We start from the raw sequence: 27,901 nt of genomic DNA, 5'->3' as shown, positions 1-27,901 counted from the left end.
GTGTGTGTGTGCCATTGTAATACCCCCAGAGGCGACAGGTGCCACAGGCAACATGAAACCCTGCAGAGTGACATGGTGAGAGACAAAAAGATTGTGTGAAGAGACAGAAAGGGAAAGTCCAGGTGAAAAGATGACTTCAGTGGAGGGTTTGAGACTTGGTAGGTATGTGCACGCAGGGATTCTACAATAATGTGATGTGATTTTTTGAATTCATGAGTATTAATCTAGTACGACTGTATAAACTCCAGTGATATGACCTCACTCATGTATAAGCATGAACTGGATGCAGTGGGAGGAAGAATACCCAGAGGCACAGGAATAATATGCAAGCTCCCCAAAGGAAGACACTTTTTTGGGCCTGGAGGATTGAACCAGGAACAATTGAGCCATAACCGTTACTTAATTGCATCAAACAGGGATGTCAAACCTGCAGTGCGAGGGCCACGATTGGCCAACATGGTGTTTGGAATAACCTACAATGATAACAAAATTACATTATCTGCAATTTGTCCATCTAAAAGAATTTGGAATTCTGTTTACGTTTATGTTTATGTTTGTGTTTGTGTTAGTTTAATCCACCTTATTCCTTCAAAATAGTGTTATATACTATAAAACATCATCAAACATGCATGTGAACATCTGCTTCCTGCCACTTTACTCATCCAACTCAATTTGGATCAAATCTTTCTGAGTCCAGAAAACTTGTTAATAAGCTAAGTTTGCAATGGTATTTATTTGGACAGATTTCAGCAGGTCATGATGTAAAAAAAATATAAACTCTTCTGTTGTTACATTTGTCAGCCTGTGACATGGTCACACGACACATTAACTGGATGAAGCGCAAATTACTTCGCCGCAAACTCAGTGTAATGTCAGACCTGTTTCTACCACGTTTCAAGTAAAAAAGCCTTGTTTCCTCATTTTGTTTCAGAAAAGTGCCTTTAGGCGTCGTTTTGAGTCGTGTTCAGCCGTGTTCATAGAGACGTGTGGATAGAATTATTTTGGACAACGTCGTGGAGAGAAAAGCTCATTTTTGCTTGTGTGATCAGCGCCTTAGAGACCACTTTCATAAAATTGTCTTCTCAGTGACTCCCTGCACTGCTGTCATGTAAATGGACACCCGAAACGCAATGACGGTTATTCATTTCCACGTGAAAAAGTTCTCGCGTAACGAAGCCCAAGACACAGTAAAAGAAAGAAGGAGAGGAAAGGACAGGGAAGCCGAGATCGACAAACACACACTGCTGGGATTAGGGACAGCTGGCCTGTGTGTGTGTGTGTGTGTGTGTGTGTGTGTGTGTGTGTGTGTGTGTGTGTGTGTGTGTGTGTGTGTGTGTGTGTGTGTGTGTGTGTGTGTGCAGGGGTTGGCATTGCTCAGTTGCATAACACTCCACGGGGTCCCCCTGTGGCTTCAAGGCTAAAATGGTCCCTCTCCCAGTCTGTCTTTTCCCCTCAATTCACTTACTTCAATCTTTATCGACACAACATGTAAAAAAAACAGAATGACGAGAAAATAACAATTACTTTGATCAAATTTGCAGTATTCATGTAAAATACACTGAATTTAGAAAAAAGCACAGAAAAAAGTGTCTGATAGGGCAGCAGGCTACTTTGGAGAATGTTTGTCTTCCTGTGTGTTTTTGTTACTACAACAGTTTTTTTTACTCCTTTGGCAACACATTTGGTGTCAATATTCTTTTCTTGTGTTTTTGGTAGTTTTCAGGTGCTTCACTAGTATCTTTTGGAGTTACAACATGAAGTAGGTCTTAACTTTAATTAGTTGTATATTTGGTTGCTTCTTTTAGAAGTCTCACAGGACGTTACTGCAACGTCCACTGTGGACTTCCTTAGTTTTGACTCTACACCTGATGTTGGAACCTGGGTCCTCCATTCTTAGAACAAGACTTAAAGTCCTGAAATGTACTAAAAACAAATCCCTGAAGAAGTACTAATGTGATGTGATGGTTGCAGACTATATAGAAATACTTATTATGGCTTTTTTAAATTAAACTAGTGCAGATGAACAAACACTGTTTATTGTTCATGGTTGTTATTGGGGTGGGGAGGATTGGCTGTCAGCTGTGTCTTCTGGGCAATTTTAAAGATGTAACTTCAAATGTAGCTTCAAAAGTACTTGCAGTGATATTCTGTAAAAAAAGCAAATATCACAACATAAGTTACATTGACCATAAACACTGCAGGTGGAGCAACTGCAGGCTCAGTATTAAGATGTATTACTTTAAAAGTAAAACTCTCAACAAATGCCTGTTGATTAATGTTTGATGCTCTTCCCTGTGAAAACACTGGAACACAATGTGTATATAATCACATTCACATATTGACTGATTGAATACGTGATAAACATCCACAATGGGAAAACACTGACACTCGTATGGACAGACGACCGAGTTGGATTGTTATTATTCTTATGACTCCTTACGGGGGGGGGCTCTTTATCAGGAGTTGAGTGTGGTCTGCCTGGGGGGGGAGGTTGGGGGCGTCATCCTGAGGATCGTTGTGGCCTTGGCGGTGGAGCTCAGCCTGTGGTTCACTGACCGTGGTGGGGGCTCCTGACTGGCTGGGTGGGGACGAGCCCTATGACGGGGCCCCCCCAATAGCTGTAGGCTGTAGCTCCTCTCAGCGTGGACGTCCCCCTCGGGTGGTGTTTTCTCTCCTGGATCATCAGTGCCTTGCCATTCTTATATCATTGTTATATCAGTTTTGATTGCCTGTTACGGGCAGTTGGGGTTGGTGTGTGTGTATGGGTGGGTGTGTGTATGTGTGTGGGTGGGTATGTGTATGTGTGTGGGTGGGTGTGGGTGTGTGCCTGTTTCTATTTTATTTCTATTTTTAGTTTTTTATTTTATGTGACGCAATTTGATTTGATTTATCGTCACTGGTAATTATAAAACTGGGAGTCATGACAAACATTGTTTTTATTGTTGAAGTACTGTTATGTCAAATCCGTGAATACAGTGGGCAGAGTCGGGCGGCTCACAGCTTCATCATCATGGGGAAAAGAAATAGGCAATATGGTTTGGAGACACAACTGAGTGGTACATCATGGGGATTTGGGAGTGGGTGCATGCAACGCTGACTGAAAAACAAGTGGTATGCATTCTATACCCAAACATTGAACAAAAATACCCTCCCGTTCTTTTACTGCACTCTCTTAAAGTACACAACTTGTTGCTGGGTACTACATATGCCTAAGCCACTTCCAAGTGTTGGGAGTTTCTAGCTGGATTGCCATCCTGACATGTGCAGTCAAACATGAGAATGAGAGTCAAGCTGAAGAGGAAAGCACAGAGAGGAGAGCGGCAAGAGCAGTGGCAAGACAGGAAATCACTGAAAGAAGCAAACCAAAGAAGAAGGTAAGCGAAAGACAAAAGAGCGGGAGAGATTTTGAAGGTTGACCAAAAAAAGGGGCAGAGAAATTACACCAAAAAATGGAAAAAAGACCAAATGAAATTATACCATGATAAAGGGAGACCAAAATATAACACTTTTGCGAACTAGTGGAGAGACAAAGAGTAAGACGGAGCCCAGCTGGCGACGAGTCAGAGACGCTCCTAGCCATATCTAAACATTAAATATTAATGCAGTAAAGATGGAGTACAGGAAATTAATATTCCCCATTAACAAAGAAAAAGAGTGAGTAGGGAGGCGTAATAGCTGTGAAAGACAAACAGCCTCTGTTCTTTGGTTCTCTTCTCAAACCAGCATCCTTCCCTAATTATACGATCTTTGTCCTCTATAACCACAGCGATCACCTGCTCCACTTCTCATCTGTCTTTGGAACCCTCCGTTCACTCTATATGTTCTCCTGTTTGAAATTCATAATGCACAAGCTTCCCAGTTTCCCTTACTGCTGACTGTCCATTGCAGCTGTGCTCCAGCAGAAATCTTCCTCCAATCCTCACTGGTGGTTTCATTTTCTTTAGGCTCTCTGTGCCCCGTCTCACTGGTCATCCGCTGTCTTACTGACCCACTTCACTTCCAGTCCAGTCAGTCCAGTCCAGTCCAGTCCAGTCCAGTCAAGTCAGTCCAGTCCAGTCCAGTCCAGTCCAGTCAGTCCAGTCCAGTCCAGTCCAGGCCAATCCAGTTCACTCTAGTCAGTCCAGTCCAGTCCAGTCCAGTCAAGTCCAGTCCAGGCCAATCCAGTTCACTCTAGTCAGTCCAGTCCAGTCAGTCCAGTCCAGTCCAGTCCAGTCAAGTCCAGTCCAGGCCAATCCAGTTCACTCTAGTCAGTCCAGTCAAGTCAGTCCAGTCCAGTCCAGTCCAGTCAAGTCAGTCCAGTCCAGTCCAGTCCAGGCCAATCCAGTTCACTCTAGTCAGTCCAGTCCAGTCCAGTCCAGTCCAGTCCAGTTCAGTCCAGTTCACTTCACTAAAGCCCAGTCAGTCCAGACCACTTCACTCCAGTCCAGTCAGTCCAGTCAGTCCAGTCCAATCCAGTCAAGTCCAGTCCAGTTCACTGGACTTTTGTGTGTGTGTGTGTGTGTGTGTGTGTGTGTGTGTGTGTGTGTGTGTGTGTGTGTGTGTGTGTGTGTGTGTGTGTGTGTGTGGTTTTTTGTGTACGTTTACATGACTGCAATGTGTGGTAGTTGCTAGTCAACAATAACGCACTAAATTATAAATGTGCAGTTAATGGTGAGGAGAGACATCTATCTGGCCTACTTAGGGGAAGTGTGTGTGTGTGTGTGTGTGTGTGTGCGTGTGCGTGTGTGTCAGGACTGAAGGCAGCATGCGGCACAGAACTGTTGAAGGAATTAAAGATGTGGGCGATGAGGTCATCATTAGAGGTTAGTTTGGGTTTGGTTCAAGTCAGGGTTAGACAAGTGGTTAGACGATTGAGTTTAAGGTGAGTCTGTTGGAAATGAAGGTCAGTTATTTGTCCCCACAAGAAAAAGACGTGCGCGATGACGCGTTTCTGAGCGTGTTTGTTTACATGTACTTGTGGGGACTTGAACCTTATTGTAAACGACCCCATGGGGACGTCTCACATTGCGAGTACAAAAAGGCTGGCACTCATTCAGGATGACTGTAACTAGCCAGCTGAAGAGTAGCTGTCTCCAGGAATGTTACTTTTTGTTTAATCACTGAAAAGACCACTGTACTTAACTGTCATGTGTCTGCAAGCTACCAAACAACAGTTCAATCTCATCTGGACAACACTGGAGTAAAAAGTAGTTTTTTATTTATCGATAAATTGGACAATTACCCTAAAAGATCAGATTATGTGAAATGTTAATCAAAGGAATACTGCACAGCACCAAGTGACTTGTACTTCAGTAGCAATTAAAAATGAAAATAGCTGTTGAAGAGTGAGATTAAAGGTTTCTTTCTTTTTGTGTGGTGGAAACATGGCTCAATACACAATATGTTTTAGGGAAAATGCTTTAAACAAAAAAACTCTATATTGAGTTCCTTCTTGACTGTCTTCATCGTGTTTTACTTTTCTAAGACAAGCCAACTTGTCTTGTTTTGAAAATGTTGTTTAGTCAATGAAGAAATCCGACACTCAATGTGCAACAGCTATCTAGTCCTACATTTTTACGATACATACACATAGATACACACACGTATGTAGTTTAACATCTATATTTGTCATTATAGAAGGCAACCACTTTGTAGGTGAAGACATGTTATAGTTTTGTTTATACTTTTTCAAGAAAGGAAATTAATGTCAAGATATTGTCTGCATCTGTGTGTGTCTATATTTCCAGTTTATTTATTTTGTCACTTGACTGAAAGTCCATATTTGTTTGCACCTTTATAAATTGCAGTACTATGCATTAAAATCACAAGGAAGCCATACTATATTACATGAAGTTGAACTCGAGGAGTATTTATAGATAGCAGGCTGCACATGTACATAATTCATAAATCTGTATGTATGCAAGTATGCAGCAATCCATAATACATAGTGTGTACATCAGTGTTAAACCAGGCGCAGGCTGCAGAGTGCTCAGGCTTGCTGATATACTGCGCTGCATTACATGCCTACACTGAGCTGATGCATGTTTCGTTGCACTCACAGTGACACACAAATATGTGCATGCCGAGATCGGTTGTGCATATGCATGCCTGTGCACATGTGCACAATTGCATGAGTCCCCGTGTTATCATCCATGTATTAATGCTATATATGTTATTTATGTGTCTGTTTCCATAGAGTGCATGTTCCTGCTTGGACTCTGGGGTCCATATAGGTGTGCAATGTTACTTCACAAGACATCTTATGCATCTGCAAAATGGGTTCTCTTCATAGCTCGCCATGTTTCTGTTATGCAGTGGTACAAGTGTGAAGTTTTCACTTCTCCTTCAAGCACCATTTAATTGAATGTCTCACCTTTGTAGCTGAAGTTGTGCAAACTTCCAAAAGGGGGGTCAGCAACTCATGTAGATTAAGGTCCTGTCTTTTGTACACAATGCTTCTCACCACAACCGATTGGAGATCCTCAGACTGGCCTGGGAAGATGATCAATCTCTCATATCCAGACCAGGAATCCCTCCTTTCTAATGCATGTAAAAAAAAATAATTCAATTTTCAATTGTTTTCAATTGTGTGCCTTTTTTTGTGCAATTTAAATTATTAAAAAACTATTCCATACCCAGAAAATAGTTGACAATTTGATAAAACAGTGACAAAACGCGTATAAAGCTACATAAAGAAAATATTAGCATAAATGCTAATTGATTCAAAGTCTCAAATTGGATATTTGGGATATAAGAAAAAGATCTGCACCTATTATTATATAATATTTAATATTATCAAATACATTATGAGTAATTTGGAGTGCTATAGCCCCCAGCTTGAGATCTAGAGAAAGAAAACGTTATTAAAAAAACAAGGTTTCTATTGGGAAACCTGCAGAAAGATCAGTAAGTTTGTTCTGACCAAGCATCGTCACTGTCGGCCTTCATTCGGTACATTTACAGTGTGTCTACAAGCATTTCTTCTCGTACTAACTGTGCCCTGCGAGTTGCATTTCTGCAAAGAAAACTGTTACAATGACTTTCATGTAGTGACAGAGGCTTTACTGAGAGGCTGCTGCACATACACATGATTTTAACACTGTTGCCTATTTGTGCAGCCATTGGAAAGTAATCAGACAGGTTGTTCAGTGTCAAATCTGCTGCCTCCAGTCCTTGGAAGTATCACATTGACAGTTTATCTGCAGGCACTTGGTAACTTCTTGACCTCAGCCAGACGTGGAAGAGACAGTAAAATTAAAAGTTTTCAATGGATATAATTTAGGTCCGTCAAGAAAAAAGTTGATCACCAATAGAGGATGCACAAACCTCACCATTATATGAAATATTGTAATAGTATTAGTGCACTTTGAATACTTATACTATGTAATTAAACTTCCATGTTGTGTCAGGGTAGTTTCTAGGGTAGTCAATCTGTTTGCATTTAGTTGCTGTTGTGGCTTGTACAGTGAGCACACATCTATGTCAGTGTGAGTACCCTGCAGAAGTGCTGTCGTGGTTGGCCCTGCGCTCCCTCCTTGCTGGGGCCCTTCTGTCTATTTCTGGCTCTGCGTCATGCCTGGGCTTTACTCCTGTGGCAAGAGGAGTGTTTCTCTAGGGCTCCCACTCTGCTACACACACACACACACACACACACACACACACACACACACACACACACACACACACACACACACACACACACACACACACACACACACACACACACACACACACACACACACACACACACACACACACACACATATGCCTGCCTGGTGAACGAGTGAGCGCACTCAGATGTAAACACACAGAGTGACGGGCGGACGTACAGCAGAGTGGAGGGGATGAGGTGCATGGTGAATGGGTGGCTGCTGCTGCTGCTGCTGCTGGATGGAATGGGACTTTAAACTTGGTGGTTGTGTGGATCTATTTTATTAAATTTGGTGTGGAGGTGAGAGAGAAAGAGGGAAAGTGTGTGTGTGTGTGTGTGTGTGTGTGTGTGTGTGTGTGTGTGTGTGTGTGTGTGTGTGTGTGTGTGTGTGTGTGTGTGTGTGTGTGTGTGGTAAAAGGAGTGTGAAAACGGAGGAATGCTTTCGGTGATAAAAAGAGAGAGCCGTCATGGCAGGTTGGTCCAAAATCTATCTATCTATCTATCTATCTATCTATCTATCTATCTATCTATCTATCTATCTATCTATCTATCTATCTATCTATCTATCTATCTGTCTGTCTGTCTGTCTGTCTGTCTGTCTGTCTGTCTGTCTGTCTGTCTGTCTGTCTAATATTTTTCCTTTTTGTATAACGGTACTTTCCTGTCGGTGTGTGTGTGTGTGGGTGTGAGTGTGTGTGTGTGTGTGTGTGTGTCAATGTGTCTGTTGCAACCAAGCAGGGGGGATGTCCTCGTCTACTGTTGTCGTGGCGATGTAGCAGCCGTGGGTGACAGCGTGGTGTAATCATTTGCATGTGTGTGACAAAGGTGACTGTGACACACACACCACTTCACCAGAAATGTGTGTCTCTCCTCCACTTTTTATCTATCTATCTATCTATCTATCTATCTATCTATCTATCTATCTATCTATCTATCTATCTATCTATCTATCTATCTATCTATCTATCTATCTATCTATCTATCTATCTATCTATCTATCTATCTATCTATCTATCTATCTATCTATCTATCTATCTATCTATCTATCCTCTCCCGGGGTGTTGGTATTGCACACTCACTGCTGGACAGCTGATTGCCTCACACAGTGGTGTCAGTTCCCCCCATTACGTAACTGGGGGTGCCACCATGCTCACGCACGCACACACACACACACACACACACACACACACACACACACACACACACACACACACACACACACACACACGTGTGGAACGGTGCTTTACAGAACAACAGGCTGAAGTGTTTGTATGTATGGTCCAGGTCTTCGTCACGGCTGGCTCTAGCATGCACTGGGCCTTTCCTCTGTTACTGTAAAAGCGATGTGATTGCAGTGACCTTGTAAACCTTTTGTTTCTATTGCTCTATTCTGTAACCCATTTCTATATCATTTTTTTCAACCAGCTTTCGCCCTTTCGTTGCAGATCGTTTGCAGCTTTTGTTCATCTTTCTTACGCATCAATATTTTTCTTTAATTTCAATTCAATAAAATTTTCCTCCTATTTCTCTCAGGGATCATTTCTTAGCCCGATAAAAGATTCCTCCATCTTTCTCCATTTGATCTCTCACCTCTCATCAGCCCTTCTTGTCTCTGTCAGCTCTCTTATTGGAAAGCAGATTATCAGAGTCTTACAGAGCATCAGGGGAGGTTGATTGGAAGACGTCTGAATTGGTCAGACACGTTGGCTGTCTTTACCTGTTTTGGGATGTCAGGGTCAGGGCTTGGGGTTTTCGTTCGGGTGGTGGTCAAGCAGCACTTCTGTGATCGGATCAAGCTGCATTCTAAATGTAGTTACAACAGCTGCTCTCGGGGGTGCTGTCCCCCAAAACAAACACTGATCAGAGAGGAAGTGAAGAAGAAACACGGCTTGTTGATTGGTCGAGACCAAAAGCGGAAGTCCTGCCGCTTTAGCCTGTGGTGGCTAGGCTAGTTAGCGTGTGGCTAATGGGTAGCCACAAAGAACTGTGATATAAAGTCTTCAGACCAGATCTCAATGAGCTCCTCACCACTCCACATCTCAACTTTTCCTTTCTGCGTCTTCTGATTCGTGCGGTTAACATTTTTTGCTTCCTACCCAGATTGCTTTGTGCTCTACATCACATCCTCTCATCCTGCCAAGCAGTCAGTCTCTAATTATTAAGTCTTCTCTTCTAATTCACCATTTCAAAGGAGAAGTTAGTCTGAAAAGCTGCAGGTCAGGTTCAACTTCCTCCATCAGTTATTTTTAATTTCACACAAACTGAAATGTGTTCAGAATTTTGCAAATGTTTCCAGGTTTATTAATGTTTATAAATGTTTGGATATATTCATATTTATTAATTACTGAAAATCTAAGACTTAAAAAAAACAACAGTTTATTTTGCACTTTTTGAGGTTTCTTTCAAAGCATTCTCAAATGCTTTGTTTTCCCTGAACTCAGATTAACTGTCCTTTCCAGTAAACCAGCCCCAAAACACATACATTTTCTAAAAGGGACTAATGAAGCTTCTGCTTGTATTTGTTAACCTGTGTGTTAATGAAAGAGTCATATTAATAAGTGTCTCTGTTCACTAACTGTTTAAAAGAACTATGATGTTTCATCACTGGCAACCTCTCAATCTAAAAAAGACAAGATTGTAATGAGGTTTATAAACACTGTATTTAAATGAATTAACATGGACTGAAACTGAATAATAATGAAGAGCTTCACCTGAGGTATTAATCACCTGCTGGTAGGAGCGTTTTCACAAAGTTGCGTTGTTTCAGTGATTCCGAGCACCATTGTGTAAACAGACACCCAAAACAGTGTTTTGCATTTCCACTTGACGATTTCGTTGTGTCACTCATTTTAAATGGGGTCACAGTCGATTCAACACACAGATCCAGGTAAGATATGGAATCGCTGTGGAATCTGATGAGACGTCATCAGACCAGAGCGGTGGTGGACCCGGGGTCCAGCGGTCACGGCGGTTGCTTGAGGCGTTTCCTGCTCCAGGTTGTCAGAATTACATTTGAAGTCAATGGAAAGGAACAACTATTTAGTCTTCACTGGTATGTTTTGGCAAATCTAAAAATTGGAGATTGGTTTGCAAATTTTCTTGGAGGCAATCTTGGGGGGACTCCAAGAGAAACAGGTCAGGAACTGCTGGTCTGGACCGCAGGACATCAATGCTTGTGTGTTCGAAGCCTTAATCTAGACCCCGACGCACTGGAGCTACCAGAGCGTCTGACGGAGGAGGAGATGGTGGAAAAGATGCAGTCGCTCCCAGGAAAAGACCAACAGGCAGCCCGATGGAAAGGCAAATAAAGTGACAGCGAGACACAGACATGAGATAGGCTGTCAGGCGGAGAGGTGAGGGAAGTGAGGAGACAGACAGGAAGTCAGTGACAGAACTGAAGCAGGCAGAAGAGCTGACACATAGAGACACAGAGAGGAAATGGAAATAAAGGAGAAGACGCCTGAGATCAGCCTGAAGCAGCCAGCACTGATCCGATCGACCACATTGATGAAGAAACACCTGTGTGGTGACGAGATGGCGACAGACAGTGGCTCCGGGATGCCACTGCTGCTCCTACAGCGCTCTGTCCAGCCCTCCGGCGGAGCAGTGTAGGACGCTGTGCTGCTGCTGCTCCAACTATGTTCAACCATTTTCCATTCACAAATTCTCAGACGGTGATGTGTGCAGCTTCTGCTCCGGCCTGTGCACGTGTGATAGCTATGCACGTGCACGTGCACGTGCGTGTGTGTGTGTGTGTGTGTGTGTGTGTGTGAGATGCTCTGCAGTCGGGTGAGTGGGCGAAGTGTGTCGGAGGTTACGGTGCAGAGCTTTTACTTCAGCAGACATAACGCTGCTCATTCAAAACTCACTTGTCAAGTATATATTTGGAATTAAGTTTCACACTCCTGATTTTAGATGAGATTTCTTTCATACTAACTTTAGGACTAGATTTATGCTTCCCCTGGACTTGATAAAACTTGATTTCAGACAAGATTTAGATTACTTTTAAACCAGTTTTAAATTTGATTCTAGAAAAAAAATTCACACTTGACTTGAATTGGTTTTAAACTTGAATTAGGAATGGACTAGTATGAAACCTAATTTTAGACCTTTGACTAGATGTATTACTCTTTTGAACTGATTTAAGACTAGATTTATACTTCTCTCAAATCTCTCCCAGATTTCAGAATGGATATAAACTGGTTTTGCACTTGATTTCAGACAAGACTAGTTTTGAGATTATATCCAGAGAAGTTTGAGAGTGGTTTTTGTACTGAATTGTCTTTAGTTTGAAGATGATTCTTCTATTTTACCTATTGCTTTTTTTTTTACCCTGCATGCCCCTGTGTTTCCATATTGCTGCTGCTGGAACTGTGAATTTCTCTTGGAGATCATTCAAGTATTTATCTATCTATCTATCTATCTATTTGAAAGTGTTACAGATGAACTTTGAACTGGTTTTATCTCTGAAATCGGACTAGTTGTGGTCCAAGATCAAGGAGAATTATAACAGGTTGAATTGACTAGTTAAGAGCTCTTCTTTTGGATTTTCAATCTGTTTCAGAGAATAAATTCTGCAGTTACCAGTTTAATTGTTGGAATCTAGAGAAATGTGATTTTGCTCACTTATAAACAGATGAATAATTCATCTTGACGATGAAAGTCACATCATCTAGAGGTTCTACTTGTACTGGTGCTGATAAAAGCTTGAGTTTCATGTGATGTTTCCTCCTGGCCTTGTAGCCTGTGACTGACCGCGTTGTTATTCCACACATTTACTGTGAAACCGCAGACTTATAACCTAAACACATTTTCCCATGAGGACAAATAAAGTGCCTTATCTTATCTTTATGAGTCAAAGTTGAATGAGGAAGTCGAACTATCGGGTCTTAAGGATGTTTGCTGAAAACAGGGTCAAATACGCTCAGCTGGCCTGATGGGCTCGCTGCTCGGGCGCTGTGCTCCTCCAAATATCCAGTTCAGCCGTGTATTTTAGTAACTGAAGATGAGCGAAGGATTGTAGTTCCTACTGAATTTTTTAAGAAGTAATGGTTTTACTTTTAAGTTACTGCAAATGAAACATAACCAGTTGTTTCAGTGGGATGAATCAAGACGAACATGAATAAAGTATGTGTGTGTGTGGGGGTGGGCGGAGTGCTCTATATGTCGAACACACTTTAGTTCAGGTTCCACATTCAGCCCAGTTTCATCTCGAGTGACCAGTAAATTAGTGCAACTATAACCTTCAAAATTAAACTTTGAAGTGTTTCTTTGTTGTTGAGTGTACGTGATGAACTTTTCACAAAAACAAAACAATCACTATGGAAAGTGCACGAAACTTCTCCTGTAGCTGTTGCATTCTGCTTAGTAACTCCCCCTGAAAGCGCAGCTCTGAGGCTAATGCTAGTTAGCTCGCTCTCATGGCAGCGTCACTGAGATCTCAGCTCAGCTCTCAGGGTCGTTTTGTGTTGCTGCTCTTAAAGGTATAGTAGAGGATTTTCTTCTTCCGGGTGGATCATCAAAATAACTGGTCCTCCCAATTGTCAATCATTGTGGTGATATATGACGTAAGGCCGTCGTACGTGCTCGTCCCTGCAGCTCACTCCACACGGTTCTCATCATGCCGCTGGCCGACCCCACGCATTATTCTCCCACATTTTTACACAGTTTCACCCCCTCTGGTGCAAATCTTCTTGTAAAGTGAGCTTATGTGAGCGATGCCGACTTGTGACTTGTAAACAGAGCGTGCACGAGGAGAACTGGGCTCGTGCACGTCTATCTACACGTTTTAGTAGGCGTTCCGTCTCGGGAGCAGGTACAGCGTTGCGCATGCGCATTTATTTCAAACGGTGGAGAGGGCGGTTCTTTCCTAAAATTCCTGAAAATCCTCCTGTATATCTTTAAGAAAGTTGTTTTAAAAAATCCATGTTTTCTTTTAAATTTGTACCATTTACTCAGTGGTTTGGTGGATTAGAGCCTGTTTTGTTTGACACCACTGCTCCATAATATGGGTGTTTGAGGTTGAGTTGGACGTTCTGTTGACCTTTTCTTTTTGAGGCTCAGCTTTAACGTATGTTGGACTGATTTTAGATTTCATTGTTCACTAGTTTTGACTAGTTTAATAATTCATTTAAACTAGTTGTGGACTACTTTAAAGATATAATTTTTGACTAACTTTGGGTCAGGATTTGAACAGATTTTCTAAATTATTACAGTTTTGACATAATTTTGGTCTGGCTTTACACTACTTTAACAATATTGTTTGGGGATTGTTTTGCATACATTTTCGCCTTGGTTTAATCCCTGTTGACAAGAAAATGTTTTCATGTGAAAATGGAAAACATTCATTAAGTTTTTTAAGTTGCTTGGAGCCACTGAAAACACAACTTTTTGAAAAAGACTTCTTAGGAGAAACTTTTTAAAAATGCTTCGACTCCAAGGCAAACACACTAATACTGGTCCCGTTCACCATGGCCAAAGTAACTAGTACTTCTGCACATGCTCAGTAGCTGGACAATCACAACAACATTTCATCCATCATGTCATGACTCCCAGTCGAGATTCTTCTGGACTTAGTGTCTTTATTTTGACAGTCACCATAATAACAATCCAACCTGGTGGCCTCTCCACTAGAATGTCTGTGTTCTCCCAGTGTTAATGTTTATAGCAGATTGTTGCTGCATGTGTATGTATTCATTGCAAAAACCAACAGTAACGTTGACTCGTGGCCCAGGAAGTTAACGACATTGCTTTCAGTGCTGTTTTCGTGGAAACAACATCATTTTCAAAATATTGCTGTGTGAACGCAAAACCTCTCTGACAGGAAAACACAAAAATGATGTTCTGGTGTAAATAACATCATTTGGATTGAGGTAAAGTTGGATGGTTCTGTCAGACAAGATTTTGAAGACAGTTTTCTATAGATGTTAGGATTGATTTAGACTTGTTTAGTTTCCAGCAGCAGGGAGGCGACCTGGCTGATCCTGCCAGTAGCATATCCTTGTCTCAAAGACTAAGAAGCCATGCAATTGTAAGTTTGCATAAGATAAGATAAGATAAGATCGCCTTTATTAATCTCACAGAGGAGAAATTTACTATGGCCGGTACAGTGAAACTTCAAATGCCTTCAAATGCCTCATTAACTCTGGTCCTGTGCAACAACTGTTTTCAATCGAGTTTGAGGCTTGATTTTCAACAAGAACCGGTAGCTTTAAACACCGTTCTGATGCAAAATGTAATACATTGGTTCAAATAACCTGACAGATTCAATATCATCCATCTATAGAGGTAGAAATACAAAAGAGCAGATCTTAACATTGTATGACACATAATATTCATGAGCACTTTCTAAAACAGCCACTTCCACACTGCATTCAATAGACTGACTTACAAAAACAAACAAACATGTAAAGGACCCTCTTTACCTATAATATGGTGAAGTTACTCCCTTCAAAGTCCTCATATCGTTTTACGAGTATTTCTGCTCATTTGTTTTCATGGATTTAGTGCAACTTTCAGTGGGGCAATGTTTTTTCTGCATGACGTTTTTTTCCATCTGACCTATAATTGTGTCCAAACTGGACTACAAAACGCATGTTACCAAACACAACCATCTCTCTCTCTCTCTCTCTCTCTCTCTCTCTCTCTCTCTCTCTCTCTTGCTCTCTCTCTCTCTCTCTCCTCTCTCTCTCTCTCTCTCTCTCTCTCTCTCTCTCTCTCTCTCGCTCTCTCTCCCTGCAGGTACCTGATACCTTCTGTGCTACAAACACTGCCAGGACACACACACACACACACACACACACACACACACACACACACACACACACACACACACACACACACACACACACACACACACACACACACACACACACACACACACACACAGCAGGCAGTGGCAGCATATCATAGCCTCTGGTTGCCCAGATTGGCGATGGAGGGATGTCAGTAGAAGAAGGGTTGCACAGATGGAGGGAGGGAAAAATAGATCGAAGGCCACATGAAATGGAGTGAGAGAAGAAGAACATGGGGCAAAAGTAAAGGTGTATTTATTGAAGGACGAAGGGGACGGACAGCCCGACCGAGGAGGCAGGGCGACGTGTGCACTGAGGGACAGATGGAGGTGTAGAAGAGGCGGGAGAAAAAAAAAAGTGATAAACGGGAGAGTGAGTGATGGAGGAGCAGGAAAGATGATGAAGACTGGAGAGAGTTAAAGGAAGCAGGGATTTATCAGTTTGGAAGCTTCAAGATCGAGAGCTTTTGGTCAGAAATATAGTCTGTGACTCAACAGATTAATATTTTATGACTCCAAATATGCGACTAACCACTTTACTCACAACTAATTAAAAAGGCCGGCAGGTACATTGTGTCATCACATCTGTAAGGATGGGTTGACTTCTCCTGAATCACACTTCATCTAAGGTGGAGACGTAGTCTTCCTCTTGCAGCAATCGGTTGTGTTTCACCAGCAGACCACACCACAAACACCACAGCATGGATTTAACTGCCACACACCGACGCTGTAACTCACACAACTTTCTACTGTGGTTCAAAATGTACAGAAACTAGATTGTTGTCAAAAGCAGGAGATAGTTTGTTCATTCAGTTCAATTTCTACAGCGCCAAATCCAACACTGTCATCTCAAAGCACTTTGACCGAGTAAAACCAATAATTGAACACGAGCAAGTAGAGGAGGGAACCCTGCAGAACCAGAGTCAGAGGTGGAGAGCAGGATAGGATGGGGTCACATGAGCTCGTCTGAGGTCGATACGTCTTATATATAACCTGGACCCATCAGGTTAGAGTGACAGTTGGATTTTCTGCTTTATTTCTTGATTCCTACAAAGAATAATGAGGAATAGAAACTGTAATATTGTGGAAATACTCTCTTAATCCTCTCTTCCTTTCGTCTCTCATCTATCTTCTCTCGCGTGCGTGTCTGTTTTTCTCTGCTCACATGTGTCAGTGTCACAGTCTGTCTCTGTCCTATTCCCTCTATTCTTCTTCCCACTAACTGCATCACACATTGCAGCAACATGTAAAAAAACCTACCCCAACTGCCTCCCCCCTTTTTCCTCCATGTCAAAACCAAAGTCAGACGATAAAGAGGCCCAACGTTGTCAAGACATGGAAACTTCCAGGAGTTAACAGTTTTCTCTCCATCCCTCTCCTTCTCTTTCCAGTGGTGTGTGTGTGTGTGTGTGTGTGTGTGTGTGTGTGTGTGTGTGTGTCTGTGTGTGTGTGTGTGTTGGGGGGGGTTGCATGCAGGAATGTGGAGGCTCGTAAGTCACCTCTGATTTTCCACTCCTGCTGGGACACATCCCATTATCAGTTTTATATGAAACTAGGAAATTCCTTGTGTGTGTGTGTGTGTGTGTGTGTGTGTGTGTGTGTGTGTGTGTGTGTGTGTGTGTGTGTGTGTGTGTGTGTGTGTGTGTGTGTGTGTGTGTGTGCGCGCGTGTGTGTGTTTACATTTTGAGGAGACCTCAGCCTGTTTACTTTACGTGTAACAGTCAATAATCAGGGTTGGATGTCGATATGGTGAAAAGTCATTACAGTTTAAAAGTGTTTATATTATACGTACAGTTAATTTAAGATGAGGCAAGCAGTAGTTATGGTATGGATAAGTGTGAAGGTGTAGCATGTTTGTGTGTTTTGACCCGAGCTGAGATAAACTACTCACAGCAGCAGACGGGGCTTTAAGGAGGAAGATAGATGCTAATTCTAATCAGAGCTACTGTGAATTAAAGAGGGTTATCTGTAACGGGGCTCCTCCTCCAGTGAACAAGAGCTTAAGGAGATAGCAACAGGGCTGCTTTGGTAGCATCTTTAGCGGTGGCGGTGCTAAATGTCTCAGGTGAAGCTCTTCATTATTATTCAGTTTCAGTCAATGTTAGTTCATTTAAATACAGTGTTTATAAACCTCATTACAACTATCGTGTCTTTTCTTGGTTGAGCGGCTCCCAGTGATGAAACACTATAGTCCTTTTAAACAGCTAGTGAACAGAGACACTTATTAGTACAACTCGTTTATTAACATACTAGTAAACAAACACAAGCAGACGCTTTTAGAAAATTGGAAATTTGCGTTTTGGGGCTGGTTTGCTGGAAATGACAGTTAATCTGGGTTTAGGGAAAATAAAAGGTAAATCTGATGTATTTTTCAAAAAACACATCAATACATATTTCAAAGCAGAAACCTCAGAAAAAGAGCTGCAAAATTCTGAACACATTTCTTGTATTCAAAAATAACTACACTGGAGAAAGTTGAAGTTGACCTGCAGCTTTTCAGACACATTTCTTCTTTCAAACAGTGAACTAGAAGAGAAGTGACAGAGTTAATAATCAGGGACTCACTGCTTGTTGTCTTCATCTCAACATCTCGTAAGAAACATGAGAGAACAAACCAGAACGGGCTTTAAGCCAATCACAGAGCAGCTCTGGCGAGGGGCGATTTAAAAAAGCCCCAAGTCTCGGACATGAAATGAAGCTGATTAGTTTGATTTCCTGTCAGTCACTGGTGTTAATCAGTAACTGGTGAGATTGATGCTAAGCCCCGCCTCCTCAGGGCAGCTTTCCTCACATACACACACACACACACACACACACACACACACACACACACACACACACACACACACACACACACACACACACACACACACACACACACACACACACACACACACACACACACACACACACACACACACAACTACAGAGAGAAATGAAGAAATCCTGTTTTTTGTTGAGGATTATCCGTAAAAAATGAAGTGACTACAGTTCAGGGCTCGTTGTTAGTTTGCGGGCATGAACATATTTCAACAGTATCAATGTTTATTAATACATTTTAGTTAAAAAATGAAAAAAAAAATCTTCTTACTCCCGGGGGAGGGGGAGGGGGGACAATAACAATGTTTCCTCCAGAGTGTCACGACTCCCAGTCCTTTTTCTCCTGGACTTGGTACTTTTATTTGACAGTCACCATAAATACATGGGAGTCTGGTCTCTGAGGTATGGGTGGGGGGGGCTTGGTTATGGAGGGCTTTGTGGGTCTGGAGGAGGACTTTGAAGTGGATGCACTGTGGGACAGGGAGCCAGTGGAAGCTCTGGAGGACGGGGGTTTTGTGATCACGGGTGAGGAGGCGGGACTTAGAAGGTGATGAGAGAAGCTGTTGCAGCAGTAGATTGGGGAGGTGATGAAAGTATGGATGAGTGTTTCAGCCTCAGGGAAGGAGAGTGAGTTGTGGAGACGGCCGATATGCGAATCACCTGGACCGCATCTATATATATATATATATATATATATATGTCTGTGTGTGTGTGTGTGTTTTTCCAAGGTGAGGTTGTTAGTCGCCACTTTGGAAATACCTCAGACTTCCTCTGATATATGTTAGCTTTTCAACTCTGCAACTGTTTTCAGTAAGTCAAGCCGGTTCGTAAATCTGCGAATGCCACATTAACTTCCTTGGATCGGTTGTTCTGTGGTACTCAGGCCAATCATTTGCCTGATTGTCTGGATTCATTTATTGTTTCATTATAATAAAAGTGGGGCACAGCTGGAAATAATGGAGTAAGACAGAAGCAGGACTGGGAGAGAAGAAGAAATGGAAGTCGTCACAGGAGGGAAAAGGAGAAGAGGAAAGAGATGAGAATAGAGTCAGATCTGTTCCTTGCCAAGATAGCTTTGGACTTTCCAGTCTGCACGTGAAGGAAAATTAGCAGAGAGATATTCCACACCTTTTTGTCCCTCCTCTGCAGCTTCATCTTTCCATCATCCCGTTTGGAAAGTAGGCAGGAAAAGAAGCTGAGAGATGTGATCAGCTGGACTGAGAACTTCACTTTCCTGCTGTCACGTGGCTTTAAGGGCTTGTTTTTCACATCAGCCCTGGTTTTACTGGGTAGCACGCGGAGCAGACTATGCTGGATAACAGTCTCCAAAATACACTTGCCTCTTTCATCATTCTGGCAGCTGAACACGTGGAGTCAAACTCCAGGTGAGACTGGGTTACCTGCCCAAACCGGCCGCTTCAGTAAGCGGCCTCCAGACACAGCCACCACCGCTGGAGTTTGGCTGCTGGTTATTCCCAAGCTGCAGCCATGTATTCCAGATGTAGATTTGAATCCAACCTATGACCTTGTTTCATGTCATCCCCCTCTCCCCGACAAATTTTTCCTTTCACCGGTTTTTCCTCATTCTTTCCACACAGCCTGCACCACTCAACGCACTGCACTGTTAGCATTGTGTTTTCAACCAGTAATGTACACACATGAACTGGATGAACAGATGAACTGGAACCGATACTGATACTAGTATCGGGGATTGGTTCGATACCAGGCATGAATACTCGTACTCATAAAACCGACCCCGATACCGCGACACCCAATAACGCTTTATGGCAGCGTGTTGTGTGTTTAGACCTACGAGGGCTACCGTAGTTGTATTAGTGGTGTGTGTGTGTGTGTGTGTTGAGTTCCTGTAGCAGATCGCAGCTCCTCCGTGTATGTTCGGTGTGTACATAAATAAAAGGTTAATGGCTACTGGAGTCATATCCTTGTTATGTAAGAAGATACACTAAAGACATAACAGCGCATTTCACGGCAGGTGAGGAGCAATGAGGAGCAGTTAACAGTTTCTGAGATCAACACTTGTTGATCAACACTAATTTGCCAGTTAGTTTCATGTTCAGCTTCTTGATAGACCCGCTCCGCATTGCACGCGACTCTCTCAGACACGCTGGTCAAGCGAGCTGCTCGTCTGTTAAACGGGCCACACACACACACACACACAGACACAGACACACACAGACACACACACACACACACAGACACAGACACAGACACACACACACACACGCACGCACGCACGCACGCACGCGCGCGCACGCACGCACGCACGCACACACACACACACACACACACACACACACACACACGCATTTTCTAACAGTATAACATTTACATTTTCTTTATACAATGAATCAAAGAAAAAAGCTTTAATAGCATAGCGGTGAGGGTGAAGGTCAATACCATCAGACTCAGTGGGTCAGTGGCGTTTGGAGTTTTAATCTTTATTTGTGGCATTTTCATTTGTTTGGAAAATCAATGTGGTGAAGGAGTATGTTGTAGTGAAAAAACAATCAATAACCAGATCCAATCAGTTTCATACCTTGGCGAAAACACACAGATTTAGTGTGATCATGTAAGAACAGTCCAAAAAAAAAAAAAAAGTAATTGTGTGTGTGTGTGTGTGTGTGTGTGTGTGTGTGTGCGGTGTGTGTGTATGTGTGTGTGTTCTCACAGACATGAAACAAAAATACCGTGTCATGGTTTTCCCCTGCCTCACTCCAGCAGACGAGAGGAAACAGGACAATTTGGAAAAATGTGATCTCAAAACAGTGTGTGTGTGTTTGTTTGTTCCAGTGTGTGTGTGTGTGTGTGTGTTTGTGTGTGTGTGTGTGTGTGTGTGTGTGTGTGTGTGTGTGTGTGTGTGTGTGTGTGTGTGTGTGTGTGTGTGTGTGTGGACAGGTTAAAAATGTATTTCTGCTCATTTGTTTTCATGGATTTCGTGCGACTTTCAGCAGAGCAATGTTTTTTCTGCATGAAGTTTTTTTTCTTTCTCAGTTTTTTCCATTGACCTATAATTGTGTCTGAACTGGACTACAAAACTCATGTTACCAAACACAACCATCTCTCTCTCTCTTTCGCTCTCTCTCTCACTCTCTCGCTCTCTCTCTCTCACTCTATTTTTTTCTTTCATCCCATACATCTTCTGTGCATCTCTCTATTCCATCACTTCTTTCTTTCTTCTCTTTCCTCTGTTTTTCTTTCCTCATCTCACCCATCTTTCCCCCTCTCTCCTTCCAATGCCACTCTTCTCCCCCCTCCCCCCCCCCTCCTTGTCCTCCTCCTCATTTCCTCCTCCACTCCTTCTCTACTCTCAGTGAGTTTGTGACGTCACTAGTTTAGTTTTGTTTCTTTGCTTCACACCTCCAGTGACCACGTCCTTCACCACATCCTGTTTATTTCCTGTTACCACAATGACTGGACTCCCTTAGAAATACAAACACACACACACACACACACACACACACACACACACACACACACACACACACACACACACACACACACACACACACACACACACACACACACACACACACACACACACACAAGCCTGTATATCCACCTGTTCAACAGGAAGACTTGAAATCACCTAAATGTTTTCTAATTTATTAAACTTATTTCATATATATATATATATATATATATATATATATATGAAATTACATTGTATACATTCTTGTAATATATTTAAATGTTATTATTTAACTTTCATCCAACGTCGAGTTGATCTTTTTACGTTCATGATATCATTAACATGGTTTTAATTTATCTATCACGGTATTTTTTATTACATTACATATTACATATGTAATACATTATATTACATATTACATTTTATTGGTTGTATATTATGAAGTTTCTTGGTTTTGTCTTTTTATGTTATTAATTGAGTTGACATAATTCATTTATTTTGTATATTCACTTGTTTTTGTATTTTTGTATTTTCTATTTCATATATTATTTTATCCATTATTTAATTTAATTTATTATATTATTTAATTTTATTTCAAATGAGAGTTTTTATTAGTAATTTTTGGTTTTGAACTTTTTTCCCAATTAAAAGCCTTTTAATGGTGTTTTATCCATAAAACTCGCTAATTTCTTTCATTATATTCATATATTACTTACATTTCAGTCCGTTTTGATTTTATACAATTTTTTGATTTTAAGTTCTTTAAGTTTCACTCTTTTTTTTAAACTTTTAAATATTATTCTATCAGTCTGTCAATTACTTCAATTTTAATCTATTTTTATTGTTATTTATTTATTTTCTGTGTTTATATATTTTATTTGAAGCTAGTCTGATTAATGTGAAGTTAAACCTATTAAACAGTTTCCTGCTACTTTCTGAAGAAGTCTTTTATGGTTGCTTTATTTCATAAGTAAAAGTCTTTGTGAATTTGATGCGGGTTCAACTGCACAGTGTGACTCTTGAGCTTTAGTATAAATTCCTGCTCTTCCCCTCATAATTGGTTTCCTGTGTCTCCTCTTCCAGGGTGCTCACTTCCTGTTGGGATTCCTGTCGAGACCTCATGCAGACGGACATCAGGTAAGACCCCACTGCTCCAATCCACATGTTCGGACGGGGGAGGGGGCTGCTCCTCGGTGGTTTTCCTCACACAGGAAATGCTCCTTGGGGTGATGAAGTGGGAGTTTGAGTTTCATTCCAGTTAGACAATGCGCAGTTGTTGTCTTTATAAAACGTGTGTTTTTTGTCCGACATGCTTTTGTTTCTTCCCTCGCAACTTTTTCAAAGAAACTATGTGTCTTTATGTGTAAAAATACATTAATATTCATCCTAGGTCATTGAAATGTTACAAATAATTCACTTATTATAATAAGTTGTCTAACTGGGAATTGTCTATCTGGCATGACACCATAGTTTCACATGACTGTGGAACAATGATGTGGCTGTGTTGTGTGATGTGTGTAATGTGTGTAATGTGTGTAATGCAACCAGAAGAAATCAGAAAGTAAAACCAGGAAACCTTAAAGAACCTCGACGGTGTGCTACACAGCAGCCCCGCATCAATGATACTAGCAGTCTGATCAAACTTCCTGGAACAGTTGTGAAAGCTGTCTAATGAGCAGAGAAAGCAGAGACATGGTGGACAGCCACCCCTGCACCATGTTAACACAACCTGAGGAGCAGATTAGACAGCGTCCTACCCTGAGGAACACCAGGGGCAACTAAACCCTGAAACCAGTCAGAAATGCGCCCAGTACACGGCGAATCATGGGTTACACACACAAAATAGAGTTCAAGCGGATCTGTGGCCAGTTATTGGACATATTTTCAACTCTACAGTTGCATAGTGCTCCCAAAGAATGGAACTTGGTTGTTTTTTTCCCCGTGTATTTTAGTCGATTTGATCAATTTTCAAACCTTCAGAAGAACACGAACACACACACACACACACACACACACACACACACACACACACACACACACACACACACACGACGTGGCTTTCAGCAGCTGGCCGTGTGCCAAGGTTATGAGATCATTTGCGTGCACCTTTCAACACGATTCGTCTTTGCCTCCATTGAAGCCGAGACACGATGGATAAAAATAGACCCTGGCTGACCCGTCCTCCCGCTGCCTCTCTCTCCCATCCTCACTCTCTCGCCCCATATTGTTGCAGCTGTCTGGCTCCGGTTGGGTACAGGCATAGGGGTGTTCGCGGTCGGGGCTTGGAGGATTTCTTCACCCCCCCCAGAGGGATATATGGCTTTCATCAGCTTACTCACAATAAACTAAATGTGTAGAAACAGGAGATGAACTGAAGCAACAGATGGAACAGTTTGATGAGTCACTGACAAAACTCGGAGCAAGAGTTTGTTTGGTGCCATTTTGTTGTAAATTTGTGGTCCAGGGCTGAAAAGTAAACATCAAACAGTTTGAACTGGCTCAAATTACGGGTCGCCACATTGTTTGTATGGAGCTAAACAGCAGGATAATTCAGGGGTGAATCCACCCACGCCTGGTTTATTGACAGTGTGCGAGGATGCAGTCGCTCCAGAGGCGGCTCTGAGGGAATCGTCAGCACAGACCCCGTTTGGTTTCGCAGTCCGGCATACATCAACATCTAAATGGAAATACATGTTTGCACGTGGAAACGCACGTGAGGCGGACAGGTGTCAGACAGCTGGGACTGCAACTTTAAGCTTGCTGCAAGTATTAACAATAAAAACTTGAAATACTGCAAATTGTTGTGGGTTTCCAACCAGCAAACACCTGCTCTCCTTTAAAGGTTTGCATAATGGTGACTGTGATGATTTGTGTAAGATTCTTTTTTAAAGATGTGCATGCTGTTGGAGGGTTTACAGGGTCAATGTCTGGGGCAGGGGTTCAGGGTGGGGGGGCTGTCATGTTCGCCTCGCTCTGGAGTTTCTCCACATGCTGACTGTAAAGCACCTGTGGGTGTGAGTGTGTGATTGTCCTTCTGTTCATCCTGGTGGCCTGTCCACCAATGATCAGCTGGGGTCGGCTCCATAGATTAAAAAGATGGATAATGGCCATAAAAGAGAAGTATTGAGTACTTGTGGGTTTATTTTATTCTACCTGGATTACGGATTATATACCCTCACAATCCCTCCCTTCAACCTGGACAAGGGATTATATCCCCCTCACAATCTCACCCTTCTACCTGGCCCAGGGTTTATATCCCCTCACAATCCATGCCTTATACCTGGACTAGGGATTATATCCCCTTACAATCCTTCCTTCTACCTGTACCAGGGATTATATCCCCTCACAATCCCCCCCTTCCACCTGTACCAGGGATTATATCCCCTTACAATCCTTCCTTCTACCTGTACCAGGGATTATATCCCCCTCACAATCCCCCCCTTCCACCTGAACCAGGGATTATATTCCCTCACAATCCCTCCCTTCCACCTGTACCAGGGATTATATCCCCTCACAACCCCCCCTTCCACCTGAACCAGGGATTATATTCCTTTACAATCCCCCCCTTCCACCTGAACCAGGGATTATATTCCCTCACAATCCCCCCCTTCCACCTGAACCAGGGATTATATCCCTTTACAATCCCCCCCTTCCACCTGAACCAGGGATTATATCCCCTCACAATCCCTCCCTTCCACCTGTACCAGGGATTATATCCCCTCACAATCCCCCCCTTCCACCTGAACCAGGGATTATATCCCCCTCACAATCCCTCCCTTCCACCTGAACCAGGGATTATATCCCCTCACAATCCCTCCCTTCCACCTGAACCAGGGATTATATCCCTTTACAATCCCCCCCTTCCACCTGAACCAGGGATTATATCCCCTCACAATCCCTCCCTTCCACCTGTACCAGGGATTATATCCCCTCACAATCCCTCCCTTCCACCTGAACCAGGGATTATATCCCCTCACAATCCCCCCCTTCCACCTGAACCAGGGATTATATCCCTTTACAATCCCTCCCTTCTACCTGTACCAGGGATTATATCCCCTCACAATCCCCCCCTTCCACCTGAACCAGGGATTATATCCCTTTACAATCCCTCCCTTCTACCTGTACCAGGGATTATATCCCCTCACAATCCCCCCCTTCTACCTGTACCAGGGATTATTTCCCCCTCACAACCCCCCCTTCTACACAACCTAGGGTCTGTATACTCTTTCCTTCTGTGTTTGTGCTCTACTTTTCTCTCCTTCTATCCAATAACTCTGACTGTAACAACACAGACTCTACCTATGAGCCTGGTTCTGCAGGTTTCTTCCTGTTAACAGGGAGTTTTTCCTTTCCACTGTCTCATCTGCTTGTTCATGTGGGAATTGTTGGGTGTTGTATTTGGCCCCATATAAATAAAAATCGAATTGAATTGATCCAACCTGCACTGGCAACTGTGAAATGGATGATTCGGTTTAGAAGATTAATGGATTGATGTCATAAAAACCGCAGATTGTTGATGATTTCCAACAATGAAACATCTGCTGTTGATTAAACATGTGAGCTAATGTGAAAGCAGTGATTTGAAGGTCTCTTTTTTCACTACTTTGGTGGAGTTAGTCACCTCACCACAAGAGGGTCAATCTCTTTATACTTTCAAAGGTAAATATCATTAAGAGTATTCAAACTTTATTAATCAATTCATAAACTAGTAATTGTTCTATTTTCTCCTCAGTCAGTTCTCTATTTGTTGAAGCTGCTGGCTGACTGTGTGGAGTTAGCATGCTAATATGTATTTTTTGCATAGTTTGTGTGTTTGGATGAAGTAAACCAACGTATCTTAGGTCATGTGCTGTTGTCCATTTTGCACATTTTCAGTGGTTGTGGGGCTATGCGAGTCTAAATTGAGGTGAAAAGTGGATATTTTAAAGTTATAAAAGTCAAAAGAAGGCTTTTTTTAATTTTTTGTTCCACAATCACAGACACCACATGTCTAAATAATCATGGAAAGTATTTTGGGGGGGAAAAAAATCATGCGACTTCCATTACATTTTCTTTTCATTTAGATGCTATAATTGTCCTTTAGAAGCTGCTGTAATCTGATTACAATGTGATCTTGGAAGCAGACCTGCAGACAATAATGTAAAGCTCTAATTAGACTATTTCCTACCACAGTGTGTTATTGAGTCAGCTGGAACCTTCAACATTTTGCTGTATGTGCAGGAAAAAGGAATGAAGAACAGGCCAGGGTCAGGAAGCACAATGTACTCAGTTACACTTTATCAGTATACGACCACTGAGTGTTGAGATCATATAATCAAAGCTGGGGAAATTTGTTGTTTGAGAGTTGTTTCTCTGATACTCCCTGACAGTGTGTTTGATACTTTTGGAAAAGCCCATTTTTTAATGGTGTCACATTTGGAAGGATCATGAGAGGCCTGTGGTGTGATTTACGTTTGATCATTCACATTAAATTCCTGTAAGTAATACATTACTGAAAGTGATCTCATTGAACACGTCATCTAATACGGAGATAAACAACAACACTATAAGTCATCAAGTGTGTGTGCATATGTGTGTGCATGTGGGACAGAGAGAGAATTGTGTGGGTTTGGGTGTAATTTTTTCTTTTTTTTCTTTCGCCCTTGTCCTGTTCAGCAGCTTGGGCAGACAATATGATGTGATTGAGAGCCTTCTGATGTCAGAACAGTTTTAGCTCTTGCAACAGGAAGAGACTAAGAGTCTCCCCATGTTGCTGCTTTATTAGAAGTTGGCATGGCTGCTGTACATGACCGGGGGGGGGGGGGGGGGCACTCAAAGAGATAGACGATTAAGAGGAGAGAGAGAGAGGGGGGGGGGGGGGGGGGGGGACAACATTGTTATTAGTGCTACATATATTATTTACAGTTATCACACTGATCCAAATATTTTCCAACTGTTATGAGATTAAACCAGCCTGAGCAGTTCTATCTAGATAGTAACATTATTTTCTAGATTAAACCAGCCTGAGCAGCTCTATCTAGACAGTAACATGATTTTCTAGATTAAACCAGCCTGAGCAGTTCTATCTAGACAGTAACATGATTTTCTAGGTTAAACCAGCCTGAGCAGTTCTATCTAGACAGTAACATGATTTTCTAGATTAAACCAGCCTGAGCAGTTCTATCTAGACAGTAACATGATTTTCTAGATTAAACCAGCCTGAGCAGTTCTATCTAGACAGTAACATGAT

The 27,901-nt window shown here is 42.2% G+C and overlaps 1 protein-coding gene across 1 annotated transcript in view; it reads left to right on the top strand.

The window, feature by feature from the left end:
* The window catches only part of hivep2a (HIVEP zinc finger 2a), a gene marked incomplete at its 3' end in the record, with an annotated part of 157,647 nt that overhangs the window by 51,361 nt on the left and 78,385 nt on the right, over nucleotides 1-27,901 (top strand). The window contains 1 exon segment of the mRNA XM_080514457.1: nucleotides 22,756-22,809.

The sequence above is a fragment of the Blennius ocellaris genome (genome assembly GCF_963422515.1).
Source record: "Blennius ocellaris genome assembly, chromosome: 18".
Taxonomy (NCBI): domain Eukaryota; kingdom Metazoa; phylum Chordata; class Actinopteri; order Blenniiformes; family Blenniidae; genus Blennius; species Blennius ocellaris.
The sequence above is the reverse complement of the archived record's forward strand: the minus strand, read 5'-3'. Positions and strand labels throughout refer to the sequence as shown.